At 38.0% G+C, this 7,785-nt stretch overlaps 1 non-coding gene across 1 annotated transcript; it reads left to right on the top strand.

Moving 5' to 3' along the window:
• The first annotated feature begins 7,675 nt into the window (after positions 1–7,675).
• LOC147280062 (small nucleolar RNA R71) lies at positions 7,676–7,785 on the top strand. The gene has a single exon (XR_015123723.1). It is a non-coding gene; the product is annotated as a small nucleolar RNA R71 (small nucleolar RNA).

Below are 7,785 nucleotides of genomic sequence, written 5' to 3'. Positions count from 1 at the left end.
AAGATAAAAGAACTATTATTTCCTCCAAATTACAGATGCCTCCAAAATGAACTATTATTTCAACTGAATGTACATATGCCTCCAAAATGAACTATTGTTTCCTGTGGCCACACTTGTAGCAGATATTGGGAGTGGGTCTAGCGTATGGATTAGTCCTAGAGTTTCTGGCTGGAAACCTCTCTTGCGCTTTGCCATCATTTTCGGTTTTTCGTGCTTTAGGAGTTGCTATTGCTTGATGCACCCCTTTATTCTTCTCTTCTTGGGGTATTTCATGGACTTTTTGTTTAACACTCAAACTCCTAATTCCTGATCGCCTATCTTTTTCCATTTGTTTCGCCTTCAATGCCTTATTATAAGCCTCATCAACACTCCAAAAAGTCTGCAAGCCAATCTTGTCTTGAATGGATGGTTTCAATCCGCTGATGTATCTCGCCACCCTCTGGTTGTTGGTCTCTGCAAAATTGTTGCGTTCAGCCAGTTGCAAAAAATTGTTCCGTATAACTCTCAATTGTTTAAGGGTCCTGGTTGCAATTAAGATAAAGGCGATACAATTGCTACACATAATCTTGTGGTAAAAAACGTTCCATGAGTAATTCCTTCATCATACGCCAAGTCCTGACTAGATTCTTTCTCTGTCGTTGTCGACTTTTTTGTAAATTGTCCCACCAAACGGCTGCACTACCCTTCAATCGAAAAACGATCATTTTCACCATCCGATGTTCATGAATGTCCATAAGGTCGAAAAACCTCTCAACTTCGTTCAACCAGTCAATAAATGCTTCAATCTGCATGTGCCTATTGAAATAGGATATATTAGTCTTCAAACGGTAGTCATCAAAAGTTTGTCGCCTCTGTTGATTGTTTCCCTGTTGATTATCTTCTTGTCTCCGATTTGGAATTGGTTCATCTTCCTCATACTCATCTTCACTATCTTGTTGATGTCGATTTTGGCCACGGGCAAATCCCCCAGCACGTCTACTGATGTTAATTTAAACCAACCTAAATAATAGATTAATTTAAATCAAATTAAACTCGCAAACGTACGAATCTATTATAGCATAGACCAATAAGAACAAGGTCGTATACACTGAGATTGACTAGAACAATCTAATTATAAAATTATTGCTCAACTAAATCAATAAGAGATTTGATTTGGTTCGAAATTATAATAACTAAATTAAGAAAACAATGACTAATTAAGATTAAAATTAATGAGACGAACACTAAGGCTTCGATTCCACCACTAATCCTCTTAACTCTAGTTTCTAATTATCAATTTATTAAGTGATGAAAAAAATTTCCACACACATATCCATGGTCAGGTACACATGCAATTAATTTATCAAGAGTATTTAGCTATTCTTGTTATAACGCCCCGAACCTCGGGCCCATAAATATTCTGAAAACCTTTTTCCAAAGAATGAGCCATGCACTTAATATAATAAATAAATACGTTAAATAAATCAAAGTGTGAGCCCAAAACATTTATGTAAAATTCACTGTATAAAATCGGTTAAATCAAATTAAAATGGGTCCTGCTGCCTCGACTTCTCCTCACTGCTTCCTCAGCCTGCTAACCTGCAAAATACCAACAACCACACTGCACCATATCCATAGTACACCGGGTCATTTAAGCAAACAACCCGGTAAGCTCACTAGAGCTCGTATGAGTGAAATGACTTAATAATAATTATCCTCAATAATATTCTTAATTCTCATACTAAAAAATAATCCACAATAAAACCTATAATTACTCAAATCGCATAATAATTTCATCAACATTCATCCAAGCATTAGGATAAACAATAGTTCCTCATATTCACATCAATTTTCACCAATAATAATAATCATCATTCTGGCAAATAAATTGCCTAATCTTCAACTACCAACCTCAACCTCAAATCATTCACATCCTAAATTTAATAACCTCAAACCATAATTATCATCACTTCCATTCTCAAGATTCAAGCCTAGACATTACCAAGTCATAGTCAAACCAAATCCTAGCAACATATGCACGCAAGCACACAAAACAACAAAACAAACTATCAAATTTCACTCACGTCGCTCTTTGAAATCCTCCAGTTTTAAAGCCATTTCTCAAATCCTTTCTGAAATCATCTCAAAACTGTAAATCTATTAACGTGTTTGAAATAAACGCTATGCCTTACTGAAACTGTCATTTAAAATGTTTACTTATATAATTATTTTCTCAAAATGCTCCACAGATTGAAACCTCATGCCACACTAGTACCCGGAGAACTGCTGGTCATATACTGAGGTAACTAAGCTCGCCACATCTCGTGCATAGGCACGAGCAGGTAGGTAAGCTCGCCACTTCCCGTGCAGAGCGAATCAATGCACGGGCAGGCAGGTATGTTCGCCACTTCTTGTGCAGAGCGAATCAATGCACGAGCAGGCAGGTAACTAGGCTCGCCACTTCCCGTACAGAGCGAATCGATGCACGGGCAGGCAGGTATTCCCGCACAATCTCAATCACAACATTCCCAAACCATCTCATAACTATCCTTGTTTCACAATATAACACCTCTTGTATTTCTTTTCAGACTCATATCTACATAGGCATCATCATCAACCCTTACTGTTTTGTCCGAACTACACCGAATCTTTTCCGAAGTTGGTTCCTACTCACGACCCATCACTTGTCTGTCACTCAAATCATACTAACATTTCCTCAATAATTAATTTGATCATTTTGTATAATAACTACCTAATCATCATTCACTAACCTCGACAATAAACATTCCTTTTCTAATTCAACGATTATCCTCAAAGCAACTCTATAATTCTCAATTAATTCTTTTGCATCAAATCCTCATTAATTCATTCTCATGGTCCAAATCCTATACTTAGCCTTCCTAATATATAACAACAAACATGCAAAACAGACAATTCATTAACGGTACTCTACATTAAAATCCGATAAGTATCACTCACAGTTTAACCACGTGAAATGACCGAAGTGCCCTTCACGGCACCATTGCTCGTATATCAAATCCAGTAGCATAACGGCATCCGGAATGAGACTTCCCGAACCCGTATACCTGTTAAGATCAGAATACCAACAATTCGATAAACAGGGTTCACAACTTGGTCGTTCAACAGCCGAAATGGGTGGTAACCACCACGCACGGTGGCTGCCCAGCCCCTAACAACACACAAACACTCACCGATACACAAACAGACCCTATAATTGACCTCTGGATGTCCTCGGGAGGCTAATTGACAAGGAAAACCACCCGAGCCCCCACCACCAGTGGCGGTGCCGACGGCGGCAGCGACACAACATAGCCTCGACAGAAAAATTCAGTCCAAAACAAACCCACATTTAGTCCAACAACTCACAAGCAACAAATAAAAGGTATTAGAACAGAAATTGAGTGACAACAGCTCAACCTGGCCACCACACGTGGAGGAACCCGCGGCGGCAGTGAACTTCAAATAGGGTTTTTTTATTCTAGTGGTAATTGAGTCAAACAAAGTACAAAAACATGTAGAGGAGAGAGAGGATCAATTTGGGTACCTTACTCGACAGAAACACCGCCGGAAAAACCAGAAATTGGCCGGAGAAGACAACTGGCCCTGTGGCTTCGTTTTGCATGCTACGGTGGTCCGATGAACGATCGGGAACCACCCATGGACTCGCCGCGACGAGGGGGAGAAGACCCAAGTGGTCCGGCGTCGCATCTTGGCCGGAGACGACAGATTGTTGTCGCTTGGGTTCGATCAGGTTTGGCCTGGGTTTGAAATTTGGCTGGGTTTCTGGGTTATCCGAAACCAAGGGAAGAGAGAGGAAGGGACGGCGAGCTCGGGGAGCTTTCGTCCGCCTCCCTCCGCCGCTGGACGCGCGACCATGCGCCAGTGACAGGACGGTAGTGCTGAACGGGCGAAGAGAGAGAGAGAGAGAGAGAGAGAGAGAGAGAGAGAGAGAGAGAGAGAGAGAGAGAGAGAGAGACAGAGTATCGGGGAGAGAGGAGAGAAAGAGTGTCCAGAAAGATCTGATTTTTGGGTATTTAAAACCCATTCATGCAAAATTACGAAATTGCCTCTCCCTTCAAACGTCCATATCTCTTAAACCGTAACTCTGATTTATGCGTGCTTCGTGTCTACGAACTCGTGAACTCGAGACCTATCCAACGTGCCCAAAGTCAAAATCAAAAGTCCATAAATTTTAAAAGTCAACTTTTGGTCAAGCCCAAATTAAAATAAAAATTAAAAATTAGATCAAAACCCTTTTTATTTCCAAATAAATTCTCAAAATCCTTAAAATAAATTCTCAAAATATTTAAAATAACTCCTTGAAAAATAAGGGGTCTTACACTTGTTTGGGCATAAACTAAAATTATCTTATTGCAAACATATCTATGGTCAGACATGCATAAACAATAGGAAATTAATTAAGCATGGAAGAAAACCATTCATTAATTTGGTCATATTAACAAATAGCCAATTTTAGGAAAATCACATAGACTATAACATTCATCCATGGTCAGGCTTAATAACCACATACACATCCTCATCCATGGTCAAGTTTCTATTTGTCATTAATAATTGCAAACCTCAATCCAATTAAGGTAAAAGAAATCATAATCATACCCATTAGCCAACGTTATACTGCAAATTTTTTTTTTCAAACATAGCCCCACTACCATAACATCATAAACTGCCAAAACTACTTCTTAAGTTTCATGTGGTTGTTATATGCCTCAAATAGATAAAGAAGGAAGTTCTAGTGAATTGATTCAGAGTAATATTGTTTTCAGTATTTGATCAAAGCAAAGCATACTGAGATTATAGAAAAAGAACACAAAACTGAAATAAAAACATGAATTTAATGTATAACTCTCAGAAAAGAAAGAATGGCCAAAAGCTCACAAGGGTATAAGTCTCTACTAATATTCATGTAATTTTCTAATCCATGCAAATTCATTCACCAAAAATTGCATTAATATGGCTATGTGAAAAGTAAAATTTCTAACATAAACATGATGAAACCTGTCTAGAACAAGGATAATACAGAGAACCTAAGCTCACATCTTTATTAGAAAATTGAAATTTCCATATCAATTTCATGTATTTCCTAAATTACATACACCAAGTAAAATCACATTTCTATCATTGTTTTGGGAAGTAATTACTCAACCTTGCAGGCCTCAAGAGACTAAAAGAAAATCTTTTTTGCTGTTTTTTTTTTTTTTTTTTCAATAGTGCAAAAAAATCTAAGTTTAAATTGCCCTGTCCCCAAACTTAAATCAAACATTGTCTTCAATGTAAGTAATATAGAGAAACATGTAGCCGCAATCAATTTTCATAAAGAACAATAAGGTAGAGTTGGAAAGATAGTATCAGGGTGAATTCCATGAGTTGAATTGTTGGAGCTAGTTAACCAATGGAGTGGGTAGCCAGACTATATGAGCTAGATTTCCTTGCAATTTGTAATGGAGCAGCATCAACACTGGTAGAGTAGCAAACTAGAACCTGAAAACAAAAAGAAACACAAAGAAAACTGAATAGAAATAACTCAAAACAAAAGATAAGCAAAAATTGGGTTGCCTCCCAAGAGTGCTAAGTTTTAAGTCTTCATCCAAACAAGGATATAACTATCAATCAACCAAGATCAGCTAAGCAAATATGGGCAATCACATTTTCAGCCACACTCTCCAAGTACGATTTCAACCTTTGGCCATTAATATTGACAGTGTTGTCATCCTTTGGATTTTGAATCTCCACCTTGCTATCAAGATTAGAAGCAATGATGGTTGATTTGAGGTTGACTTTGGATGGCTCTGCGACAAATGGAAAAAGTTTAAAATATGATGGTGGAAGTGGTTCAATTGTAGCTTGAATGTTTAGAATCGGCATAGAGTCGAGCAATGCATTAACTTCACTAAAGGAACCCTCTTCGTCAAAATCCATGCTAACATGTGTTAAGCAAGCTCCCAAAGGATCAAGAGAAGAATTTTATAGGAATGAATCTTGAACCAAACTTTCAATCATGTCAACATGAAGGCAATCCATGGAATTTGGTGGTTGTTGACAAACTTTAAAAACATTGAGCTCGGTTTTCAAATCCCCAACATACAAATTCAAAACCTCACTCCTACAATGTATGATGGCATTTGAAGTAGCCAAGAATGGTGTCCGAGGAGAATATGAATCTCTCTATTTGGATTTTTCACCGATTTAGTGTCTAGGACAATGAAATCCATAGGAAAGATGAACTTGGCAACCTTAATCAAAACATCTTTAACAACACCACGAGAAATTTTGATAGAGCGATCAGCCAACTGTAGTGTTATTGGAGTTTGTTTCAACTCACCAACGCTAATTGCATATAAACAGAATATGGCAACAAGTTTACACTAGCCTCGAGTTCAAGCAACGCCCTTTCAAATGTATGATCTCCAATGACACAAGGGATTGTAGGACTTCTAGGATCTCTAAACTTTTTGTTCTGAATGATTGAGCTTAGATCCTCAGCAAGAAAAATCTTCTTATGGACATTCTAGTTCATTTTCTGTGTGCACATGTCTTTGAAGAACTTCACATAGGATAGCACTTGCTTAATAGCATCAAGTAATGGAATGTTAATCTGAATCGTCTTAAACATCTCCATTATTTCATTGAAGTGAGTATCTTTCTTAGGCACCTTCAATCATTGAGGAAAATGAGGTTGGGGAACATAAGATGGAACTTGAGTAGCCTTTGACAAAATAGAATGCTTCGATGTAGAACCGTCATTACCCTCAGATTGAACACCCTCATTATCCTTCAAGAAAGCTTCATGTTCATCCCTAGATACCTCCACTTGATTATAAACTTGTTTTCCACTCCTCAATATGATGATTGACTTGGCTTGCTCATGATGTAAATTAGAGCCGATCTCGTATTGTCCCTTTGGATTAGTTACAGGTTGACTAGGAAACTTGCCTTTTTTCCCTCTCACTTAGTGCAGCAGTTATTTGACCCATTTGAAGCATTAGCTTGCAGACTTTGTTGGTTGGGTGTCTTTTTGGAATTGAAGAGAGCTCAGCATACATAGATTAAGGGTATCCTCAAGAGAAGGTGTTTTTGGTTGGGCAACAACTTGTTGGAATTATTGTTGATTGACCGCTTGAGGGTAAGTCTGTATTTGAGAATTTCCAGATTGACCCCCTTCTAGACCAAGAGAAATTAGGATGCCTACCCCACTCTGGATTATAAATATTTGAATATGGATCATTAACAGGATTTCGATAAGATTGCACCACGTGAGCTTGATCAGAGTAGTATTCTGGATAAGATGAACTAGATGAGCAAGACTGAGTAGGATGAGCAGGACTTGAGCATATAGCACATACCTCAAACTTTGAAGAACTTCCAGCAAGCATATATCAAAAAGTCAACTTTCTTTGTCAAACTGTCAATTTTTGTAGAAAGATCTGAATTAACTCCTATCTCGTACAAACCACCTTTTTGTTGAGGTTGAGAAGTTCTATTAGCTTGGTTCGAATAGTCCCATTGCAGCTATGAATTCTCACAGAAATTCTCAAAGAAAGTCCAGGCTTCAACCTCATTCTTTGCCATAAAAGTTCCTACACTAGTGGCATCAATCATTTGACAAGTTTGAGGTGTCAAACCATCATAGAAATACTGCACTTGCTGCCATTTCTCAAAACCATGGTGAGGACATCTAAGTAACAAGTCCCTTAAACCTCTCCCAACATTCATAAAAATGCTCATCCTTTTTATGCTGAAAAGTCATGATTTCTCTCATAAGAGAAT

Source organism: Dryas octopetala, chromosome 7, assembly GCF_963921425.1.
Source record: "Dryas octopetala chromosome 7, drDryOcto1.1, whole genome shotgun sequence".
In the NCBI taxonomy this organism is placed as follows: Eukaryota; Viridiplantae; Streptophyta; class Magnoliopsida; order Rosales; family Rosaceae; genus Dryas; species Dryas octopetala.
Note: the sequence above shows the minus strand (reverse complement) of the source record. Positions and strands in the feature narration are given on the sequence as shown.